The sequence below is a fragment of the Oryctolagus cuniculus genome, chromosome 5 (genome assembly GCF_051225735.1).
Source record: "Oryctolagus cuniculus isolate XC-2025 breed Fujian yellow rabbit chromosome 5, ASM5122573v1, whole genome shotgun sequence".
Taxonomy (NCBI): Eukaryota; Metazoa; Chordata; class Mammalia; order Lagomorpha; family Leporidae; genus Oryctolagus; species Oryctolagus cuniculus.
This window is the reverse complement of record NC_142871.1, coordinates 115,368,991-115,389,851: the sequence shown is the minus strand read 5'-3', so window position 1 is coordinate 115,389,851 and position 20,861 is coordinate 115,368,991. Positions and strand designations below refer to the sequence as shown.

At 36.3% G+C, this 20,861-nt stretch overlaps 1 protein-coding gene across 43 annotated transcripts in view; it reads left to right on the top strand.

The window, feature by feature from the left end:
• The window catches only part of MLIP (muscular LMNA interacting protein), a 314,125-nt gene that overhangs the window by 68,355 nt on the left and 224,909 nt on the right, over positions 1-20,861 (top strand). The window lies entirely within an intron of this gene.

Here is a 20,861-nt window from a genome sequence, read left to right as displayed (position 1 = left end):
ATGTACATAGGCAATTCTTTCTTGGTCCTAAAGGTAAGGCTTCACATTCATATCTTTCAGTTTTGCTCTGGGTTGCCAAGTTTGGGAAACGGCAAGGTTTTGATGAGAAACTGAAATAGGACACACTGTACAGCAGCTTGAGCATGAAAGGTCAAGCAGACCTTTGTGAGAAATTCAGAGTCTTATGCGCATCTCTTCCTACCTGCCCTACCCAGTTTTGGGCACTATGTTGCTTTCTCCCTTTGTTGGAGGTCATTCTGCTCCCTGCATCTTTTTTTCGATTGCTCTGGAATGGATGCACTTGGGAATACTCACAGAGCTACAGTGGGAGACCTAGGAGTGAGAGACTCATTCTGTTTCTGAGAGAATGCTTTTATATTGTGAGCACATTTTTAGTTTGTTCTGTGATACTGAAAAAGCCCAATAGCTCTTTGTAGACAAATGCTAAAACTCATCTTTGGAAGCTTATCAGGAAGAATGCCTTTATTTCTACAGCTATTGTCTACCTTGATGTACAATTCCTAATTCTTTTTAGTGAAACAGTTTTCATAAAGTGAAGAAGGTTTAAAATGTACTTTAAACAGAAGGAGGGAAGGTAGGAAGCCCTTTTCTTAGTAGTTCACAATATTCATTTAATTCACTCCTGGTATTTGCATTGAAGTTGATATAGTCCAAAGCATTTTTACATCTCTCTTGTGATTTTCATGATACTCTGAGATAGTAAAGCTATTTATATAAAATGCTTTATAAATGAGAAAATGAAGACACAGAAAAGGTGTGAAAATTACCTAAAACAGAGTTGATTTTTATTGCTTGCTTACCTATGTCAAGCCTGGTCCAAAGTTCTGTATACATATTCACTTACATGTTCCTCTCAAAGGCATACACAATTGTGATATTATTTCTATCCCATTTTTCAGATCATCTGATTAGGCACTGAGAAATTAAATGTCTTGCTTAAGGACATGCACATCCTGTTCAGACCATAGATATTATTTATCCCTGTAAACCCTGGTTCTAACCCAGGACACTTAAAACACTATTTTCTGTGATTGCTGCATTGGGTAGATGGGAGACTGGGACTATAATTATGGAATTTGAACTCTGAAAAGTTTGCAAGTTCTGTAGTTGGAACAGTGATGCTAGTAATACTACAGGATGCAAAAGTAAGACAAACTAGTCTCAGGGTTTTCACAATTATTATGTTGAACACACAACAGAATATACTCCTATCAATTCTATTGTATGTTTTGTCAATATAAGTCAAAAATTAATAAAATGCTTGCAATTTTGCTTTCAGGGTAATAATACTTGATTTTTTGGCAGCAGAACCTGAATTCTTAGAAAATGCAGAGAATACAGAGCTCCTTCACACTTTCCTCCTTCTGCAGGAATCTCTTTACAACACCCATGACAAGTGTTAACCTATTTTTCGCTTGATTATGTGCTGCCTTGTCAAGTTTACTAATTTTTTGAGACAGCTTGATTTATTAGTGATAATTTATTGTTGTGAATTTATTTCTTTTCATTTTTGAGATATTGGATTGAAATCTATTTCCTGAAAGCAGTGAAATGTTTTGCTTTTAGAGTTCCTAGATAAAATATAAAATCTCTACAATTAAGTAGAGCCCTGGTTTTATTGAGAAAAGCAAGAGACCTTTACAAACTGTTCAGGACATTGAGCTAAAAATAGACTTAATGTTCAGCAAATATGTTAATAGTATTTAACAGGACAAAAAAATCTGATCTGTTGTAATCCCCTGTGTTAGCTTGCATAGTTTTTCCACCTTGCTTCTGAAACTTTCATTTTAAAGCTAGGTAACAAAAGTCAGACTATAGTAGTCAGAATAATCAAGTAATTTTAGATTATAGGCTCAGAGTTAGTTAATACTGTGTGTAGTGATATTAACAGATGTATGACTGTGTATGTACATAAATTTTACATTATTTATTTGAAAGGCAGAGTTAGAGGGAGGGAGGGAGAGAGAGAGGGAGAGAGACTCTTCCATCCACTAGTTCTCTCCCCAAATGGCCCCAAAGTCTGTGGCTGGGCCAAGCTGAAGCCAGGAGCCAGTAACTTTCTTCCAGGTCTCTCATGTGGATGCAGGGTCCAAGCACTTGGGCCATCTTCCACTGCTTTCCTAGGCACATTAGCAGGGAGCTGGATCAGAAGTGGAGCTGCCTACACTTGAACTGACACGCATTATGGACGCTGGCAAAGGAGGTAGTAGATTAACCTGCTATGCCACACTGCCAGTTATGTCTATAAATATTTTAAGGGGAATGAAGAAAAAAATGTAAGATAATTAATTGGTGAAATCAATTAAATGCCTTTATTTTGACACTTTCAAGTATCAAAATTTTAAAAATGAAAATTCGTTTTTCTTGGTAATTGTTCATCTTCTTCAGTATGCCAGGCTTCCTGTTAGGAACTGGTGAAGTGGTGGTAAAAACACAGAGGTGATCTTTGCCTTGAGTGTATTCTGTGTAGTTGTTCATGTTCATTGCCAAGGACGTGAGTGGGAACTGAAATGCAGGCAACATTCCTCTTGATAAGCTGAGCACCATGGCACAGGGTTTCTTCTGCTCAGGGAAAGGGTAACCTTTATCTGTTAAGCTGTGTTGGCTTATGGCCATCTGCCTGCCTTTACAGTGTTTGCCTTATAACAAGAAAGCAATCTTTAAATAAATATGTGACTAGTTTTACAAAAGGGAAATGTAAGACATAAGGCCATTTAATTCAAAAGGCCAAGAAAAGCCTTCTTGAGAAAGTGACACTTAGACAATCACTAAAGAACTGGAAAAAGAATTGAAACCACATTGTTGTTGAATAAAACAAACAAACAAAAAAAACCTCCCAACTCCCTGCCTCATGTACAAAGCTGTTAGTGATATTAGACTCTCAGAAAAATAGTGAATATTGACTCAAAGACAACTGTTGTAATTCAAAATTAATTGGAGTAGCAACAAATTTCTAGGGGAAGATAAATAGGAGGAGGAGAAGGAAGAGGATTCAGAAAGTTATATGGATATTGACTTACCTTCTTCGCCCACCATATTTTGAAACTTAAAACTCTTTAGTTGATCCTGGATGGTTTTGACAAAACTATAGCAACAGAAACAAAGACATGAAGTCCTGAAAGTCTGTAAGGGCAGAGCTGGTTTACTCTTTGCTTTAGTCCATTTCTGCTACTGTTGTAGAGTGCCATAGACTGGGTAAATTATAAACAATACAAGTGAGGTTTGCACATAGTCCTGGAGATTTGGAAGTTCAAGATTGAAGGGCTGCATCTGGTGAGGGCCTTTGTCATCATAACATAGTGGAAGGGCAAGAGAGCACACACCAGACAGAGAGAGCAAAAGGAGGCTGAATTTATAACAAACCCACTCTCAAGGAAACTGATGCACACTCACAGTAATAATATTAATCCATTCAACAGGGCTCTGCTCTCGTGACCTAAGTCCTTCTTAAATACTGCACCTGTAAATACTGGCAACTACAATGGTAATTAAAGTTGAGCATGAATTTTGGAGGGAATGTTCGAACAGCACTATCATTAGAGACTTATCAGTTCTGTACATGTTTTCAAGGCAGATAGCACAAAGAGGTGGATTTGAATCATTGTATTTAGGGACATTTCTATATGAATCTAGCTTTCTTTCTTCCTCCCTATATTTATTTCAATCCAAATGTGCTGGTTCTACTTTTTTAGGTAAACTAAAATATTATGTGTAAGCTTCAAATCAATTCAAGCTTTTAATCAAAGACTTTCAGTGAGATATTTGGTGTTTGGCTATTCAGTATAAAACATTAGTTTATTTGTCTTTGTGCACATGGTTTCCTTAGATCTCCTCGGAGTTGAGGTGACTAGAAAACCCAGGCATTCCTGGGTACCTTGCCATCAACTGTTATAATAGTGCTAATAATTCCTGTTAATAATGCTTCTTTATCCTGAAAATGGATAGGGGACTAATAATATACGAAGAGGGAAAACAGTTGAGAAAATACACCATGAATTAAAATTTCGCAGCTGTCGCTCCCCCTCTTCATGGAGGAACGACACAGGACCCTGCGTTGTTCTTTTATCTGCTCGGCCCTCCCCGGGTTTGCTGCTGGTTCTTCCCGGGTTGGCTACCGACCCTTCCACCTCCGTGGAAGGGCGGTTCCCCCTGCCACATTCCCCACTTCCGGGGGGGAGCGGCACACCGCCAGCCGGCTCTCTCGGGGGCTGCTCAGATGTTCCTCAGGTGTTCCTTCAGATAGATGTTCCTGGTGCATGTTGTCTCTCTCCTCCTTTATAGTCCTCTTCCACCAATCCCAACTCTGCTACCCACACGCCGAGTACGCTGCTCTCCTCCAATCAGGAGCAGGTCCTACAGTTTATTGGTTGAACTGGAGGCAGCTGTGTAGAAGCTGTTACTCCCTTCTCAGCGCCATATTGTGGGAGAGCAGATGCATAGAATAAGTCTTAATTCGAGTAACAGTCTAGTCCCAGTTGCTCCCCACACGCAGCGACTCATAAAATTTAGAAATACAGAGGTCAGAAAGGAGATAATCTTCTCAAAATTTCTCATTTTATCAAAGCATGTAGATACAAAGCTACAAAACTACACAGCTAATGAGTAATGACAATTGGATCTATTGACCATAAATAACAAGATTAGTATTATTGGCATATCTACATGTTGGGTTTTTTATAGTATTTGACTATTTAGTTATGGACATTTAAACAGAAAAAGTGGTGGAATAATTTGTTACCTGTTTCTTTGGTTTTCAAAAAAAAAATAAAGAAATATTTATGCCATTGGACTGGTAAAATTTATTTTCCTTTTTCCAATGGTTGTTTCTTTTTTTTTCAGTGGTTTTTTCTAATTACCAAGATATTTTGAACCTTGACTGATGAATAATGAGTTATATACCAAGCATGATGGACATGTATTGATTTCTCCACAAATTTTGTACACAAACACAAAAGTACACATTTGCCTAAAGATTTTTGAAATAGTATATTTGATACTCCTGTATAATATAATTATACTCATTTTTAAAAATATTTTATTTATTTGAGAGGTAGAGTTACAGACAGTGAGAGGGAAAGACAGAGAAAAAGGTCTTCCGTCCATTGGTTCACTACCAAATGGCCGCTATGGCAGGAGCTTTGCTGATCTGAAGCCAGGAGCCAAGTGCTTCTTCCTGGTCTCCCATGTGGGTGCAGGGGCCCAAGGACTTAGGCCATCTTCTACTGCTCTCCCAGGCTACAGCAGAGAGCTAGATTGGATGAGGAGCAGCGGAAACTAGAACCAGCGCCCATATGGGATGCCAGCACCACAGGCGGAGGATTAACCTACTGTGCCATGGTGCTGGCCCCCTATACTCATTTTATAATATAGAGAGAATAGTGAAAAGTGGAAATGACAAATTATTGTGTGTCTGGAGAAATCATATTTAGCTTCAAGTATTCACCCTGAAACAGCTAGATACCTTTAGAGCTTCTTAGTTATAGAATAGTTATCTATTCTATTTTTAAAAGATGACAGTATTGTGTCTTAAGTATATGACATTCTTGCCAAAAATTTAAAATGTTTCATGTTCTAGTGACATTTCCTGAATTAAAGTGATTGTAGTTAACTCTTTCTTCTTAACGAGTGCAACTGAGATGTAAGGAACACTAGTACAGAGGTTGCCTATCTGTGTTGTAATTTGGCTTTTAACTATATAAAAACAATATTCCCAAGTATCTCCAAGGGGAAGGGGTCAGAGAAAATTGCTAAACAAAGCTCAACTGGGTGAGAACGTTCGTTGGCTATGTACTAATTATGTATTGAGGTCAGAGTCATAAGATGTGACTTCCACTGTTTATTCTGACTTGAGCCACAGTTCATATGCTATGCCTCCAGTATATTAGCAAAATTTAAGTATCTTCAGATAAAAATGAAAGCAAGTGGAGTGAATGTGGACAACATTTTTTATTACTGAGGGCAATAAATCAGTCATGAGTTACGTAAGTAACAATTGTTATAATTTTTAGAATTAGCCACAAAACAGGATGAACAAAAAATTTAATAAATAAGGTTAATAAATTAGCAGGAAAGAAGTTTGACAACAGAAGAGATGATCACCTATAATAGTAGAATGGAGAACAGATAAATGGAAAAAATATATACATGTTTGTGAAGAGACAAATACATGTCAACCAACATTGTCCCAGGTTGGAAATCAGAGAGGGGTAAATGGAGAAAAGGGAGCTATGGATCTTGATTAGGGTCATCACAGAGTTTTCAACTTTTACTGATTTTTTTTTTTTTTTGCTAATGAATTTTAAATCTGATTTGTTTTCATTTGTGTAGCCATAGTTAATGCAGACAACACAATTATTCTTAGGTGTTTAAATTTTAACTGAAAAGTGATCCCTGTTAGGAATTTGGAAAACATTATGCTGAGTGAAATAAGCCAATCCCAAAGGGACAGATACCACTTGTTCTCCCTGATTGGTTACAACTAACTGAGCACCAAATAGGAAACCTGTTAAAGTGAAATGAACACTATGAGAAACAGTGACTTGATCAGCCCTCACCCTGACTGTTGATGAGCAACTTAATATGTTATCCCTCTTAGTATTTTTTTTTTGTTTGTTCCACTTAATACTTTTGGTTAAATACTGTAATCAATGCACAATTCTTCTTAAGTGCTGAAACTTAACTGAAAAGTGATTGCTGTTAAATATAAGAGTGGGAATAAGAGAGGGAAGAGATGTGCAATTCAGGACATGCTCAAGCTGACTTGCCCCAAACGGTAGAGTTAGAAACATACCAGGGGATTCCAATTCAATCCCATCAAGGTGGCATGTACCAAGGCCATCTCAGTAGTCCCAGTGATCAATTTCTGTTCACAATTGATCATAATGATAGGACTAAGAACCAAAGGGATCACATAAACAAGAATAGTGTCTGCAAATACTAGCTGATGGAATCAAAAAGGGAGAGAATGATCCAACATGGGAAGTGAGATACACAGCAGACCCATAGAATGGCAGATGTCCTAAACAGCACTCTGGCCTCATAATCAGCCCTTAAGGCATGCGGATCTGGCTGAAAAGCCCATGAGAGTATTTCAGGCATGAGAAGCCGAGACACTCTGGCAAAAAAAAAAAAAAATATATATATATATATATATCTCCGCCAGTGAGATCCCAGTGGAAAGGACGGGTCATCAAAGAAGGAGGTACCTTTCTCTGAAGGGAGGAGAGAACTTCCACTTTGACCATGTCCTTGTCTAAATATGATCAGAGTCAGTGAACTCAAAAGGCTTCCATAGCCTTGGCAGCTCATGACAAGAGCCTCGGGTGATTACTGATGCCATAAACAAGAGTGTCAATTTGTTAAGTCAACAACAGGAGTCACTGTGCGCTTACTCCTCATGTAGGATCTTTGTCCTTAGTGTGCTGTACATTGAGATTTAATGCTATAACTAGTACTCAAACAGTATTTTTCACTTTATGTTGTTGTGTGGGAGCAAACTGTTGAAATCTTTACTTAATGTATGCTAAACTGATCTTCTGTATATAAAGAGAATCGAAAATGAATCTTGATGTGAATGGAAAGGGAGAGGGAATGGGAAAGGGGAGGGTTGCGGGTGGGAGGGACGCTATGGGGGGGAAGCCATTGTAACCCATAAGCTATACTTTGGAAATTTATATTCATTAAATAAAAGTTAAAAAAAAAGAAATTTTACCAAAGCTCCAAAGGGGTTGATGTATATGGGAGAAGTATATAAGTAGTTGTCAACAATTTGTTAATTTCACTAATCTGAGTGGGTTTCCCAACTTGCTTTTGCTTTGCAAGTATCTCACCATTAATAATAAAAACAACTGGCTCTGGAAGTGTTGGAGGCAAGAAAATGGCTAAATAAACTGAGTGGCTTGTCTTTAAGACAAGGACCATCTAAGCAGTGCACAAAACTGTATCAGCAGGAAGCTGAGCTCAAGGCTGTACTAACTATTGTGGTACCTGAGTCATGTTAGGCATTTTGCCTAGTGCTTGAGATATGTGCATCCTACATTGTACCTAATTAGAATGTCCATCTCTGGCTCTACTCCAGCTTCCTGCTAATGCAGACCCTGGGAGGAAACAGTGATGGCTTAAGTAATTGGTCTCCTACCACCAACATAATAGATCTGGAATGAGAGTTTCTGGATCCTGGCATTGGCTTGCAGGACAGTCAGTCCCAGGGCTGTTATAGGCATTTGGGGAGTGATGGAGTGGATAGGAACTCTGTCTTTATATCTTTCTGCCTCTCAGATAAATAAATGAGAATCAATCATGGTGTGCTTGCTGTTAATAAAAGCAATGTTAAAAATGTGATCTTGAATTCTTATCTCTAAATCAAATAAAACCTTGGCTTAATGGATTGCTTTGAAGACAAAATGCGGTAGTTTGTAAAATAAGTAGTTTGTAAAATAAGTAGGTATCTACTGTAACTATTATTCCATGCACTCAAGGGTTTATACTAAACAGTTGGCTCCAACTTTTCAAAAAGTTATGTAATTCCAGAGGTAGACCATGCAAGTTGAATATGAGTGATATAGAATAAATGTAGCCATTTATGTATTAAACACTGTACTAATGTTGGATGCAAAGCTGAATTTACTTCCCACACACTCAGGGAACTGACATTGAAGAATTAGGGTAAAAAAGAATGCCAAATTGTGTTCTAACAATATTAACAATACAAGAGTAGAAGACGAAAGAAGTGAGCAGAATGCTACAAGGTTAAGCAGGAAGATCTTACAGTGGTGAGAAGATAAAGCAAAGGTTAGTTTAGAAGTCCTAGTTTGATTATAGCTCCAGGATTGCCTAAGGATTTGTGTCAATCCCATTATTTTCTCAAGCTGGTTATAAGTTTTTTTTTTTTTCCAAGCTACTGCGTTTTAAAAACCTTTGCCTTGAAATATACTTATTTTAACTCTACAGATTCTAAACGTTTCACTGAAGGAGATTTCTGAAATCTTTTCCAGTTGACCTGGTTTTACTTTAGACACCTTCGTGATCAAAAAGGTAATTGTGTGCAGAGACATAAATTCCAGTCCTTCCCTATCTAAATGATGGCGCAAAGGAACCAAAGCAAAAAACCATTTACTTTCAGTATTAGAACTAAATTGGCTTTTTGTAATGCTCCTTACTTCTATATTATTCCTCTCAAAGCGGCTGTTCTTCCTGACTTTTTTTCTGTGTATGATACCTTTACCGATCACATTTTTCACTTGTTCCTTTTCCTATTACTTCCTGTCTTTTCAAGTTCTGACAGAGCTTTAAGTATTGCTTAAATTCAATTAATTTACTGTCTAAAACTAACAGCTTGGGATATTTTAATGGCCTTTTGAACAAATCTCTCTATATTCCACCATACATATTACAACCACAATGATGCCTTCAAAGCGTCTGTGAAAAAGTCAGGCTGTTTCCTCATTTAAAAACTTTATGGAGACTTCACCATGATTTCCTTTAGACTTAAACCAAGATCTAAAGTCTAGGCTAATCCTAATTGCTCACCCTGAACACTTCCCCTGATCTGTTTTACTCACTTCTAGAAAGTAGGAATTTTTCATTTTCTGTTCTGGGGAATGTTGTGGGGGATGAAGGGAGAAGAAGAGAGGTGAAGAACAGCATGTACTGAGGTAGCACTTGCTCATCTCTGAACAGGTTCTGCTATAAGCCTCTGTTAATCCTCTCTTAGCTTTAATATCTATTTCAACATTTTTTAAAGTTTTATTTAAGGTTTCATGTATTTCATATATACAGATTTAGGAACATAGTGATACTTCCAACCCTACCCTCCCTCTCGTCCATGCTCTAACCCTTTTTCCTATTCCAACTCCTATTCCAACTCTTAATTTTTACAAAGATCTATTTTCTGTGTACTTTATACTCATAAGCATTTTGAAATGAAAAAATAAAGGAAATTATTTTTGAGAATTTGGAAACCAATGAAAATAAGGAAAAATTAAAGTTTAAGACAACCTTTTCATATTTATTTTGAACAGAGATAATATGTGTAGCATATGTAGGTACTCAATAACTGTTTGTTGAATGAATAAAGGAATAAGCAGAATAAAAATGGGTCAAATTTTGAGGTGTTTTTCTTTTTCTCTACATCTCTCAGTCCTTCTATATTTTCCTCATTACCTTATTTCTATTTTACTCCAAGACTTCCTAATACTCTCTGTACTAATGTCTAGATATATATGTGGGAGGTGAAGGTGGGTAAATTATTTGTGTTTCAAAAAATTATCGTAGGATAAAATCCATTTGAAACTCTCTTGTTGGTAATTTTTATAGGAAATACTTTTCACAGGATAAAATATTAGGTATTTTGCTATTTAACAGTGGTGTATTAACTGTACATATTAAATTTCTTATCATTTAGGTATAAATGTATCATAAATAAGCATTAAACAATTTCAAGCATTTGGATTTATCAGGTCAAATATTGTTATAGTAAGTTTACATAAGGTAGATGTACCCTAGAAAGTCAAAAGTTTTTTAAAATTGACATGATTAGATGTAATGGGTAGACAGGCAGAACTAGGGCAGTGGAATGCATATGTGTGTTTGTGTGTGTGTTTTGCCTTTCTTAGTATATAGTAATGAAAATTTTGTTCCAGATTTTACTGTTCAAGGCAAATACTTCTGTGTAGAAAATCCATTGTGTGCTTTTAAGATTCTACACTAAACATAATTAGTGCAATCAGAGTTAGAATAGATACTTATGGCTTAAGTGAAATAGTTTATTTAAGCAAGTCTTTCTAATTAATGCTTTACTGAAAACAAGTTAACTCTGCTTGAGAAATTGTCCTTATTTGGATTTCCTTGCTTTAGGCGATAATATTGATGAGCTCTGGCTTTCAAACTGTTGAATTTAGTTTGGAAATAATTGAAATGTGTGGGGATAATTTTGACTTTAAAGAATAGAAAATAATAAAAGTAAGAGACCTAAAATTGATGGTGGACCATGCGTAATTTTTACTTGTTTGTCTGTTTTGTGTATTTAGCCTCAACAAATCCCCAGGGTCCAGATTAAACAGCAAGACACAAATTATTTGTAGTTCAAGGCATGTGATTACTATATTTGATTCTCGGTAAAGGAGCATTAGAAGTTTGAAGGTTCTTATAGTATCATCAACTTACTGTTGATGACTTGAAAGCTTCCTAGGACCATCAGTGACAATTTAAGTATAGGTATCTCATTTATTAGCATTGTAAATACCCTTGTGTAGTAAAAGAATTTTAAGATTCAAAGTCTCTTTCAAAAGTCTCCCTATCATTTTTAACTACAAAATAAACACATCTGCCCCCATGTGAATCAAGAGCACCTTGCAACTTTTGGTTTAATTTTTAAAATCTTTCTATCTTTAAGCAACACAGAAAAAAAATGTACATATTTAAGGAGTACCATGTAATGTTTTGATACATGTTTACTAAATATGCAGTTCATGTACTGGTAAACATATCCTTGAATGTGAATTATTTTTTCATGATAAAAACATTCAAAATTCTTCTAGCATTTAAAAGTAGGCAGTGAATTATCATTAACTATAGTATACTTTGTGTATAAAAGAATACCAGATTTTTCTCCTTATCTAAATACAATCAGTACTCTTTAACTAAACTTTCGTCTTCCCTCCCTATTTCTCTTTTCCCTAGTGTCTGGGGTAACCACCATTCTACTCTCAACTTTTATGAGGTCAAATTTTTAAGATTCTACATAAGAGTGAGATCATGCAATACTTGTCTTTCTGTGCCTACTTTATTTCACTCAATTTAAGAACCTACAGTTTCATCCACCCTGCCACAAATACCAGGATTTCATTCTTTTTTGTGACCAAATAGTATTCCACTGCATATATGTACTGTATTTTCTTTATTCATTCATCAGATGAAGGAGACTGGGATTGTTTCCATTTCTTAGCTAGAGTGAATAGTGCTGCAATCAACGTGAAAGTAGATGTTTGTACATGAAGTACAAGCTTCTTCAACAGACTGATTTCAGTTCCTGTGAGTATAAACCCAGTAGTGGGAATGCTAGATCATGCAGTAGTTCTACTTTTAATTTTCTGAAGATTCTCCATGCTGTTTTCCCCAATGGCTGTACTAATTTAAATGCTCATCAGTAGTGTTAAAAGGATTCTCTTTGCTCTATATCTTCACTAGTACTTGTTATCCTTAGTCTTTTTGGTAATAGTTACTCTAACTGGAAAGACATATTTCATTGGGTTTTCATTTGTTTTTCCCTAATGATTAATGATATTGAGCATTTTCTTCACATTTCTATTGGACACTTATATGTATTCCTTTGAATAGTGCCTGTTTAGATTTCCCTTTCCTTTTTAAGTCAAGTTATTTAAATTATACCCAGTCTCGTCTCTCATCATGTACAAAAATCAACTCAGAATGGATTAAAAATCTAAAAGTAAGACCAGAAACTACTAACAGAAAATAAAAACATAAGAGAAAATCTTTAGGCTTTTAGAATAGGCAAGAACTTTTTTTTTGTACCAGACCTCAAAATCCCAGAAAACAAAGATAAACTGATAAATCGAATTTTATTCAACTACAAACATCTTCACAGTGCAGGGAACAATCAACAGAGTGAAAAGACAACCTATTTAATGGGTTAAAATATTTGCAAGCGATACATCTGATAAGGGGTTAATATCAAGAATATATGTGGTTCTCAACTCAGATGCCAAAAAAGAAAAAAAAAAAAAACAAATAAACCCAATTAAGGCACTTCTTGTGGATATCCAATTTTCCTAGCACCATTTATTGAGAAGATCTTTTCTCCAGTATATGTTTTTAGCACTTTGCCTAAGATCAATTGACTGTAGAGGCATGGGTTTACTTCTATGCTCTGTTCTATTACACTGGTCTATGTACCCATATATATGCAGATATTTTTATGTTTTAATTACTACACCTTTGTCATAAATTTCAAAGTCATGCAGTGTAATAGCCCATGTTTTGTTATTTTTATTTAAGATTGCTTTTGCTGTTTATTTTCTTGTATTCCATTAGGAATATTAGGATTATTTAGTCCTGTGAAAAGTCAGTGATATTTTGATAGGGATTGCATTGAATCTATAGATCACTTTTAGTAGAATGAACCACATTGGTTCTTCCAAGTCTTGAACATGGAATTACTTTTTATCTTTTTGTTCCTTTTTAATTTCTTTCATCAAAGTTCTGTAGTTTTCATTGTAGAAATCTTTCTCCTCTTTGGTTAAATCTATTTCTAGATATTTTATTTTTATAGTATTGGAAATAGGACTGTTTTCTTGATTTCTTTTTCAGAAAATTCAATACTGGTGTATAACAATGCCATTGAGTTTTGTTTATTGTCTTTATATCCTGTAACTTTGCTAAATTCATTTCTTAGTACTGATAGTTTTTTGGTGGAGTCCTTGGGGTTTTCTTTCTTTTTTCTTATGAAACAAGAGCATTTAATTTCAGAATATTCCATGAATATAAAGACAATATAATATGATTGTTTCTTTACAATTATATATATATAGGTACATATACATACACACACACACATATATAAGTAAAAATGAAACACAAAAATGGTGAAACCTTTCTTTCTGAAGAAGCCTCATTTTTCTGGATGAGTGAGCTCAGGGACAGTGCAAAGGCACCCTTGCTATGAAGAAAGGACCCTGGGGAGAGAGAACACTATCCTGACAGCTTGTCCCCACCATGACTGGGAGAGTGCTCTATGGCTTTTTAGCTTGGGGTATGGACACACACACTGTGACTCCCATGATAATTCAAGAACTCAGGCTGCTGTTCATTTGGCCTCCCCCAGCCTGGTTCCATCACTTGCAGTGGTGGAAAGATCTTTGCAAGGCGGCCTTCTACAGGAAATTGTGGTTACATTATTCACCAGCAATTTAAAAAGTCTGTATATCCTAGGAACACCAATCTTCCCCAAATTCTAGGGCAATCCAGCCAAATTTATCCGATTGTAGATCTGAGTCTTGTCTTTAGTAGGAAGGTGTCAGGGTAGAGACTGGGAACAAAGGCTCTGCTGGAGGAAGGGGAGCCATAAGAGGAGTGGGAGCCATATACTTCAGGCATCTGTGTGAGGCCCTGGACAAAGTAAGGCAGCAGATAGAGTTCAAAGATGTCCATGTTTCCCAGTTATGCCTGGTCACATGTCCAGTCAGTGTAGAGTGCAGTCCCCATGGCCACGTTTTCCTGGAAGGCAGTACTTTAAACCGTATACTAGCACAGGCTCCCGTGAGGGAAGCTGAACAGGAACAGTCATTTTCATTCTGGAGGAGAGAATAGATCTGCTCTGACACTCCTGGATGGACAGCCTCCCTGCAGGTCAACAAACAGTGACTCTGAAGCAGCCAGTGATCACCACAGCCTAGAGCCTTGCGTCACTGTACTTCCCAGAGGTGCTCCCTCGTCACTCCTGACCCACTCTGCACAGACATTTAGGCTCATGTGGAGCACGTGCTGTGATTTCAGCTGTGACTCATCACCTACCCCTTCTCTGTCACTGAAGTGCAGTATCTTCTGAGCCTTCTGTCACTGCTGCAGGGTGGTTTCCAAAGACATCCACCAGTCCCAGTGAAATGGCCATCAATGTAAAAGGTTGGACATTCACTCTGTTTCACTAACTCACTCAGGGGATTGTCATGTATAAGATCATGTCAACTGTAAAAAGTAACAATTCAAGCCTCCTGATTTCTAATTTGCATGCCCTTTATTTCTTTGTCTTATCTAATTGCTCTGGCTAGGACTTAAAGTATTATGATAAATAATAGTAGTGAAAGCAGACATTCTACATCTTATACAGAAAGTTTTCAGCTTTTCCCCATTCAGTATGATGTTAACTGATTGCTTGTTGTAGATGGCATTTATTCTGTTGAAATATTTTTTCTATTTTTTCAGTTTTTATCATGAAGTAATTTTGAATTATATCAAATGTCTTTTCTGAAACTATTGAGATAATCATATGATTTTTGTCCTTCATTCTGTTGATGTGGTGTATTATATATATTGATTTGCATATATTCAGCCATCCTTCATCCATAGGATGAGTTGCACTTGATCATGATAAATAATCTTCTAGATTGATAAATAATCTTCTTCTAGATTCTGATCTTGAGTTTTGTTGAAGATATTTGCATTTATGTTCATTAATATATTGGACTGTAGCTTTCTGTTTTTGTTGTCACTTTGTCTGGTTTTGGTATCAAGGTAATTCTGCCCTCAGAATGAGTTTGCAAGAATAGCATATCTATATTTTGGCATAATTTAAGAAAGTTATCATTGGTTCTTTAAATGTGTGATACAATTAAGCAGTGAATCTACCTTGTCTTGGATTTTTCTTTGGTGAGTAAATTTTTAGTATCTTGCTCCTCGTTATTAGCCTGATTAGCTTTTCCTTTTCTGCAAGATTTAATATTGCTAAGGTACACATATCCAGGAATTGGTTCATTTTTGTAGATTATAAAATTTTTGTCATGTAATGGTTCATAGAAATATCCATTAATTATTTAAATTTATGTGGTATTAGTTTTATTGTTTCCTTTTCATTTCTGATTTTATTTAGCCATATCTTTTTTCTTGCTTTCCTTAGGTTAGTTAGCTAAGGGATTGTCAATTTTGTTGATCTATTCAAGGCATGGAGTCTTTGTTTCACTGATCTTTTGCACTGTTTGTCTTTATTTCATTTATTTATATTATTATTTCTGGTATTTCTTTTTTTTTTTTTTTTTTGCCCATTTCTTTTTTTTTTTTTTTTTTTTTAACTTTTATTTAATGAATATACGTTTCCAAAGTACGAATAATGGATTACTATGGCTTCCCCCCCATACCGTCCCACCCACAACCCTCCCCTTTCCCACTCCCTCTCCCCTTCCATTCACATCAAGATTCATTTTCGATTATCTTAATATACAGAAGATCAGCTTAGTATACATTAAGTAAGGATTTCAACAGTTTGCTCCCACACAGAAACATAAAGTGAAAAATAATAGATGATTTTTTTTAATGATGATGAAATCAGATCAGACCTATTGTCATGTTTAATCCCAGTGAGAGTCAAGTTGGGAGTTGATAGTTTCTTTTCTTTTCTTTTTTTTTTTTTTTTTTACAGAGGATCAGTTTAGTATGCATTAAGTAAAGATTTCAACAGTTTGCACCCCCATAGAAACACAAAGTGAAATATATTATTTGAGTACTCATTATAGCATTAAATCTCAATGCACAGCACATTAAGGACAGAGATCCTACATGAGGAGTAAGTGCACAGTGACTCCTGTTGTTGACTTTACCAATTGACACTCCTGTCTATGGCATCAGTAATCTCCCTATGCTCCAGTCATGAGTTTCCAAGGCTATGGAAGCCCCTTGAGTTCTCCGACTCTTATCTTGTTTAGACAAGGTCATAGTCAAAGTGGAGGTTCTCTCCTCCCTTCAGAGAAAGGTACCTCCTTCTTTGAAGACCTGTTCTTTCCACTGAGATCTCACTCACAGAGATCTTTTGCCAGAGTGTCTTGGCTTTCCATGCCTGAAATACTCTCATGGGCTTTTCAGCCAGATCTGAATGACTTTAGGGCTGATTCTGAGGCCAGAGTGCTATTTAGGGCATCTGCCATTCTATGAGTCTGCTGAGTATACATTATCCCTCTTAGTAGTTTTTTTGTCTGTTCTACTTAATATGACTGGTTTAATTCTGTAATTATCACACAGTTATTCTTAAGTGTTGAAAATTAACTGAAATGTGATCCCTGTTAAACATAAGAGTGGTAATAAGAGAGGGAAGAGATGTATAATTTGGGACATGCTCAAGCTGACTTGCCCCAAATGGTAGAGTTAGAAACATACCAGGGGACTCCAATTTAATCCCATCAAGGTGGCATGTACCAATGCCATCTCACTAGTCCAAGTGATCAATTTCAGTTCGCAATTGATCATAATGAAAGGACTAAGAGTCAAAGGGAGCACATAAGCAAGTCTAGTACCTGCTAACACTAACCGATAGAATAAATAAAGGGGAGAGTGATCCAACATGGGAAGTGAGATATTTCTGGTATTTCTTTCTTTTAAAACACATTTTATTAAAATACTATATATATATATATATATATACACCAAGAAATATACTTAGGTGTACAGATAAATAAGGGTTTCTGTTAAGGGGGTGAAGGTACTCTTTCATATATGGATTTTATTTCCTTTGGATATATTTCCAGGAGTGGGATAGCTTGGTCATATGATAGGTCTGCTTTTAGCTTTTTGAGGAATTTTCATACTGTCTTCCATAATGGTAGCACCAGTTTATATTCCCACCAATAGTATATTAGGATTATTTTTTTCTCCACACCCTTACCAGCATTTTCTATTTTTGATTTTTGGATGATATCCATTCTAACTAAGATGATGTAAGTGTCTTGTTTTGAACTTCTTCATGAGGAAATTCAATTTTCCCAGCACCATTTCTTGAAGAGACATTTCCCAGGGAGTGATTTTAGCTTGTTTGTCATATATTAGTTGGCTGTAGATGCTTGGATTAATTTCTGGGGTTCCTGTTTTTTTCCATTGGTCTATTTTTGTGCCAATACTAAGCTATTTTGATTATAACAGCCTTGTAGTATGTTTTGAAATATGGTATTGTGATGCCTCAAGGTTTATTTTAATTGTTTGAGATTTTTTTGGCTATTTGGAGCTCTAGTGTTTCCATATGCATTTTAGGATTGTTTTTTTCTAGCTCTGTGAAGAATTCTCTTATGAGTTGCATAAGTCACTTAGTGGAATCATTTGGTTCTCCTTTAGGATCATGTCATCTGCAAACAGGGATAATTTGACTTCCTCCTTTCCAATTTGTATCCCTTAGATTTCTTTGTCTTACCTACTGGTTCTCTGGCTCTAACTTCTAGAACTATATTGAATAATAATGGTGAGAACAGGCATAGTAGTATTTCTTTCCTTCTATTTATTTTGGGTCTGGTTTGTTCTGCTTTCTAGTTCATTGAGGCACAGTGATAGTTTGTAAAGATCGTTATATTTAAGATATATTAAGATAATATATTAAGACAATATATTTTAGATATTTAAGATACATTTTCTTAATATAGACATTGATGGTCACCAAATTCCTTCTTAATAACACTTTTGCTGTGTTCTATATGATTTGATATGTTGTGTTTTCATTTTCATTTGTTTCAAGAAATTATCTAATTTCTTCCTTGATCAATTTATTGTTCAGGAGTGTTTTTTTTAACTTCCATGTATTCATATAATTTCCAATATTTTTCTTGTTTTGGAGTTTTAGCTGTATTGCATTTTTTTTTTTTGACAGGCAGAGTGGACAGTGAGAGAGAGAGAGACAGAGGCTGTATTGCATTTTAGTCAGAAAAGATACCAAATAAAATTTCACTGTTTTAAAATTTGTTGAGACTTGTTTTGTGACATGCCATATGATCTATCCTGGAGAATGTTCTATGTGTGATTGAGGAAAATGTGTATTCTGAATTTGTTGGACAGGATGTTCTCTAGGCTGGTGCCATGGCTCACTTGGCTAATCCTCCACCTGTGGCGCCGGCACCCCGGATTCTGTCCCAGTTGCTCCTCTTCCAGTCAAGCTCTCTGCTGGGCCCGGGAAGGCAGTGGAGGATGGCCCAAGTGCTTGGGCCCTGCACCCGCATGGGAGACCAGGAGGAAGCAGCTGGTTCCTGGCTTTGGATCAGCGTAGTGCGCCGGCCGGAGTGGTCATTTTGGGGGTGAACCAACAGAAAAGGAAGACATTTCTCTTTCTCTCTCTCTCTCTCTCTCACTGTCTAACTCTGCCTGTCAAAAAAAAAATGTTCTGTAAATATCTATTAGATCCAGTTGGTTTAGGCTGCCATTTAGCTTTGCTATTTCTTTGTTGATTTTTCTGTCTAATCTGCCTATTGCTGAAAGTAGGGTGTGAATTTGCCCTCCTATTATTGTATTAGAGTCAATCCCTACCTTTGGTCTATTAATATTTGGTTATATATTTGCTGCTGTGATATTGAATGCATTTACAAGTGTTATTTACTCTTGCTATTTCATTGCATAATGATTTCTAGTCTCTATTCTTAAAAAAATTAGTCTATCTCATATAAATATGGTCATTCCAGTTTTATTTTAGGTTCCAACAGCCTTGAATATCCTACTCTATCTTTTAACCCTCAGTTTATGCATGTCCTTAGAGGTGATGTGAGTTTCTATAAGCAACATATAGTTGAATCTTATGTTTTTATCCATTTAGTCAATGTATGCCATTTAATTTGATAATTTAATTAATTGATATTTAAGGTACTTATAGATAGATAATATCTTACTACTGCCATTTGATGCTTGTTTTATGGTTTTATTATAGTTACTTTCTTTCTCCTTGTCTTACATATTCCTTTGTGTTTAAGTGATTTTTCCTAGTAGTGTGTAGGGATGCATTGCTTATTATTCTTAGGTGTCTATTATTGATTTTTGTTTTGTAGTTAAAATTATTCCTACCAAAAACATCTTTTGGTTATAAGAAACTATTTTTGAAAGTATAGAAAGTTAACATTCATCATAAGACTGGTACAGAAACAAAATAAGAGAAATAAAAGTACTAATAAAAGTGTCTATACTTCTATTCCATTACCCTTCACATTTTGAGTTTTTGATATCCCATTTTCCATCTTTTATATTATCTATTTCTTAACATATTGTTCTTTTAAAAATTATTTTTAGTCTCTTTTTTAAAAGATATATTTATTTATTTGTGAGGCAGAATTACAGAGAAAGAGAGGGAGAGACAGAGTGAGGTCTTCCATCTGCTGGTTCACTCTCTAAATGGTCACCACTGCTGAGGCTGGGCAGATCCAAAGCCAGGAGCCAGGAGCTTTCTCTGGGTCTTCCACTTGGGTGCAGGGGCCCAAGCACTTGGGCCATCTTCCACTGCCTTCCCAGGCCATTAGGAGGGAACTGGAGTAGAAGTGGAGCAGCTGGGTCTTGAATGGCACCCATATGGGATGCAGGCACCATAGGCAGAGGCTTAACCTACTACAGCCACAGTGCAGGCCCATTTCTAGTCTTCATAACAAAGGAATGAATGGTTTATGTACTATGTCCACAATATTAGAGCATTCTGTATTTGTCTTTATTATTCTTACCAGTGAGTAACTATATTTAGATATTTTCTTTTTACTTCTTTGAGTTTTGAGAACTTTCTTTAGCTTTTCTTATACGATGGGTATGATTTGGAGAACTCTTTCTGCTTTTGCTTTTCTAGGATTTTTTTTTTTTATATTTTGTTCATATCTAAATGATAGTTTGGTGGGGAGCAACATTTTGAATATTGTTTCCTTCATTATTGTGAAAATTTCATCCACTCTCTTATGGACTGTAATTTTTTGAAGATATTTGCAGTCAAGGGAATTAGGACATCATAATATATTGTTTCTCTTCTTTTGTACCTTTAAGAATCCTCTCCTTATCTTTAGCTTTGGAGAGCATGATTATATCTTTTTTTTTTTTTTTTTTTTTTGACAGGCAGAGTGGACAGTGAGAGAGAGAGACAGAGAGAAAGGTCTTCCTGCCGGCGCCGTGGCTCAATAGGCTAATCCTCCACCTTGCGGCGCCGGCACACCGGGTTCTAGTCCCGGTTGGGGCGCCGGATTCTGTCCCGGTTGCCCCTCTTCCAGGCCAGCTCTCTGCTATGGCCAGGGAGTGCAGTGGAGGATGGCCCAGGTGCTTGGGCCCTGCACCCCATGGGAGACCAGGAAAAGCACCTGGCTCCTGGCTCCTGCCAGGATCAGCGCGGTGCGCCGGCTGCAGCG